Source organism: Macadamia integrifolia, unplaced genomic scaffold (genome assembly GCF_013358625.1).
Source record: "Macadamia integrifolia cultivar HAES 741 unplaced genomic scaffold, SCU_Mint_v3 scaffold971, whole genome shotgun sequence".
In the NCBI taxonomy this organism is placed as follows: domain Eukaryota; kingdom Viridiplantae; phylum Streptophyta; class Magnoliopsida; order Proteales; family Proteaceae; genus Macadamia; species Macadamia integrifolia.
In genome coordinates, this window is record NW_024870605.1 from 17,501 (window position 1) to 22,500 (window position 5,000).

The following is a 5,000-nucleotide window of genomic DNA, read 5'->3' on the forward strand; positions in this document are numbered from 1 at the left end:
CCAACCGTTAGATGGAGGACATTTGTAAATATCTTAGCCATCCATTGTAACTTAGGGTGCCTACAAATAGGTGTTGCCTCATTTGGCAAAGACACTCACCAAGGACCAACCAAGAGTGTTCAACCGAGCAAGTGAGTTCTCAAGCCTTGTACTCAAGAACTCTCTAGTGCAATACAAGTTCATTCTTCTCGAACTCACTCTTGTGTTCACTTCTTCTCTTCCCAAGTCCCTTAAGGAGGGTGGTTAGGCTGACTTAGTGCTAGTGGAAGTGCTAAGAGCTGGTGCGGTCTTTTAGAAAGGTCTAAGGCTGTGACAGTTATGGTATCAGAGCTTCGATTAAGAACGGAGCCAAGCTTGTGGGATATGAGACAGGAGAGCTAAAACTGTGGAATAGAGACCAACACCTACACAAGTAAGCAACGAAGGAGCGAAGGCGAGTCCGTCGACTTTGGCGTTGCTATGGGGCCTCGCTTAGCTCGAGGGGAGGAAGTATTGGCCAAGGAAAAGTGGTGCCTCAATATTACGAAGCAAAGTGGGGAGGAGCTCAAAGGCCATGTGGAGCTCGGGGAGGAGCTTGATGGCCAGATGGGGGAGCTCACGGGGTCCCTACAAGGTGCTCTTAACACCATAGTAAGTAACCAAGAGGAGATGGTTGCCACCTTCAAGGCTCAAGTATGCAAAGGGGTTGGATAAGTTGGAAGCTTGTGTTAGAGAAGAAGTATGGAAAGAGTAAGAGGATAGCGGCAAGAGAAGCCACAACCTTTCATGACATGTCTAAAGGAGAGGCACTAAGGCACAAGTGTGATAAGAGGAATCAGTTCAAGCCTAGAGACAAGTGATTCCTATGTGATGAGCTACATTGGTTTAGGGATTGCCCCAGGAGGAAAGCTCTTAGTGCCCTATTGGAGGAAGAGGGCCAAGAGGAAGAACCACCTTGCATGGGGTCCCCAATGCAGTGTGGTGCCACCTGGGCCAAGATAGGGGTCAAGGCCCTTAACTCTCAAAAGGAGTTGATGTGTGCAAAAGTGTGCATCAATGGGAAGCCCACATAGGCTAAGGTAGATACAGGAGCCACACACAACCTTGCCTTGACGAAGGAGGCAAAGGAACTCAAACCAAGGGCATCCTAAGGCTATCAACTCCAAAGAATGCCCCATATATAATGTTACTCGAGGGGTCAAGATGAACCTTGGGACTAAAGAAGTTCTCCAACACCATCCAAGGGCTAGGTGGTTACTTGCCCTTAGATGGGAGGGCAAGACAAGGAGAATTTGGGAGCAAGACATCAATACCAAGAAGAGGAAGATGCAAATGAGACAATGGAGAGAACCAGACGATGTTCTAGGAGGCTCAAGTTATGTGACTACAACAAGAACCCCAATAGCCGTTACTCCCTGCGAGAGGGAGGCTAATTTGGTTGCTGATCCAATCATCCAGAGACATAAACTATCTCCTTACGTAGAGTATTTAGTTAAGTGGAAGGGGCAACTAGAGAGCGAGATGACATGGGAGACAACTGGCATGCTGAGACGGCTCATGAATAAAAGTATGACAAGGAGGTTGCGACGAGGGCGTCACAGATTTAAGTGGGGGAGAGTGTCACGACCTGCCCAACATAGGCCCACGGGCCTAGCTCACCAAGCCCATGGACTTAGGCCATTGGGCTAAGTAAGGTCCAAGTTCTAGAGTTTTCTACAAAGGTGTAGTAACTCTAGATATTTTATTGTAGATATTTGTAGAAGATATTTATAGGAGATATTTGGGGAGAGATTTCTAGAGCTCTGCTAAGGAGGTGGGAAGCTTCTAGTTTCCTCCCCAACCGTTGGATGGAGGACATTTCTAAATATCTTAGCCATCCATTGTAACTTGGGGTACCTATAAATAGGTGTTGCTTCATTTGGCAAAGGCACTCACCAAGGACCAACCAAGAGTGTTCAACCAAGCAAGTGAGACCACAAGCCTTGTACTCAATAGTTCTCTAGTGCAATACAAGTTCATTCTTCTCAAACTCACTCTTGTGTTCACTTTTTCTCTTCCCAAGTCCCTTAAGGACGGTGGTTAGGATGACTTAGTGCTACTGGAAGTGCTAAGTGCCGGCGCGGTTGCTTAAAAAGGTCTAAAGGTGTGACAATGTGCTCTTAAATGGCCCAAGTGTGTGCCTATGCATACCCCTAAGTGTTGACTACATGTGCCCATATGTGCACATTCAATGGCCCAAGTGTTGCATAACTGTGCCCATGCATGCCCACAACTATTGCCTAAGTGTGCACCCAAGTGTGCCTGTCCGTGCTCTTGAATGCCCTAAGTGTTGAATAAGTGTGTCTATGCGTGCATCCAAGTGTAGCCCAAGTGTCACCTAATTGTGCTCTTGAATGCCCCAAATGTTGCCAAAGTATGCTCTTGAATTCTGCAAGTGTGCACATATACGTGCCCATGACTATGCCAACGTGTGCCTCCCTAAGTGTGCTTAAGTGCATATGAAGGCAGTGCACAAGGTAGCTGTACCGCACGCACGACCACACAAGGTGCATGCATGGTGGCAGGCTACCCCGCACTTGGCGGCAATCAAGGCCTTACCGCACGGACATGGATGCAAGCTGTCGTGTGCACGGGTGCAAGCATAGCTGTGCTACCCCGCACAAGGTTGCATGCCAACGCGCTTAAGACTACCGGTAAGATTGCACTATCGCGAGCATGGATGTAGGCATGGCTACACATGTCGCATGCGTGATGGCAGGCTATCTTGCAAACGGCTGCACTACTGAGCGCGCATGTGGCTTGCATAGCCCAACAAGGTGCAGGCTGCCGCTTGGGTGGCGGTAAGCAAGGCTGTACCGCATGCATATGGATGCTGGCTATTGTGCATGGGTGCGGCCATGGCTGCACTACCACGTGAGAGGCAGCTGGAATGACTGCACAAGGTGTAGGCATCATTGTGGGCCAAGTTAACTAGCGCACGTAAGGCTGTTGATGTGGAGGCAGGCTGCTATGCACATGGATGCATGCGTGGCTGCAATACCGCACACATGGTTGCATGCCACCTCGAGCACAGATGCCGGTAAGGCTCCACTATCGCTAGCATGGGTGCAGGCTACCGTACGCACATGGCTGGGGGCAAGGGTGCACCACCACTCGTAAGGTGGTAGGCAACAATGGACATTGCTGCGGGAAAGGGTGCACTACCGCACGCAAGGTGGCAGGCACCGCCGCACATGGTTGCAGGAAATGGTGCAGGCTGTGCGCACTAGGCTGCTGCCCGTGCCGCACTTCCATGCACATGGCTGCGACCACGGCTACACATGCCCTGCACAAGGTTGCACGTGTAGGTGCACATGCCACCCGTAAGGTTGCAGGCATGGCCGCACATGACACGCAGATGGTTGCATAGCCGTGCCCAAGGTTACGTTCCTCACCACACAATACCCCGCTCTTGGCTTCACTAACACGCGCTAGGTTGTGGGCATGGCCGCACATGCCACGCCATTGGCTGCCCTACCACTCATAAGGTTGTGTGAGTTGCTGCACACCACCCTCCAGGTTGCGTGCATGGCTGCATGTGCCACGCCCATCATTGCCTTGCCGCGCGCTTGGTTTCAGGATTTTCTAGACTTGCCACGCACGAGGTTACAGGCACGGCAGCACCACCCCACACAAGGTTGCTTTGCATGTTTGTACATCCCACGTGCATGGCTGCACTACGGTGTAAGTTCGCTGGCATGGCTGCCCATGCGGGGATCATGATGGCTGGCATGGCCGCACATGCCACGGGCATTTCAGCATATGGCAAGCTCAAGGTTATAGGCATTGCTGCACTTTTGTGCCCACATCTGCAGTCCACCATGCACATAGCTGCATGCACATGGCTCACACATGGGTGCTGCCGTGGTCTCCATGGCCCATGCAACAGAGGCTCCTTTGTGGCCTTCGGTTGCATATGAGGCACTGACTACTACACATGTCAAGGCCATGCCCACACAACATAGTTTGGGTCTTTAAATCATGTCATACAAAACATCTCTTTGGGTTAGAAAAGCCTTACAATTGGCTATTTGGCACTCAAAGTACAATCATTTTCACTTAAACCCTGCATTTCCATTTTTTTTGGTATTTTTCGTAATGTTTCAACCATAAAATATTAGAAAATATCAAATATGTTGGAATGGTCCAATATATTTTCAGAACATTCTATTAACCTTTGGAAGACATCCCAAAATTTAGTTTTCAGAAAAATACATTAAAATGAATTTTTCATAGTTTTTTGAATTTAATTTGTTTTTTAATATTAAAAAATTAATAAAAAAATAAATATTTATCAAAAAACTATGATTTTTATATGAAAATAATCTTTGGATTTTTCTCTAATTTTATACTAAGTTTCATTTGATTTGGATATTTGAAGCTCAAAAAATAGTCTGGTATATTTTTTGGGGGGGTCATGTCTCCTTCTGGAATGGGGCAAAGAGGATAAGAGCTACCTTGAGGGAGGGGGTGCCACTCTCCCCTGGTGGTGTTTGAGGGGCTGTATAGCGGGGCACCAAACAATGACCGGGTATGGTAGGCAAACCCTAAAGACCCATGGCATGGGAAAAAATGTGAAATGGCATGTCGGTTTCGATGAGTTGGCCCTTGGTGTGCGCCGAGGCCTGCATCCCGATGTTCAGCCCCTTTGCCACACACCGCTGCCTACCACCCTAGGCTATTGGGTGCATAAGGGTTCCTGCCTTGTGCTACTGTGCCCCCATAGCTGCTACCAGATGCCCCCGTAGCCGCATGGCATGCCCAAGATAGGCATGGTATGTGAAAATCACCATCAAGGCACATTAGTTCCGATGACTACCTTTGCTGTGCACTGTGGCCTGCCATGGTGTGTTGCTGGGCGTGCATGGCTGCCTGCATAGCTACTGCCACATACGCTAGTAGCCACACAGAATGCCCAAGAGCTATTGCATGGCATGTGAAGGACAGCAACATGGCACGATGGTCCGGATGATTAGCCCCTT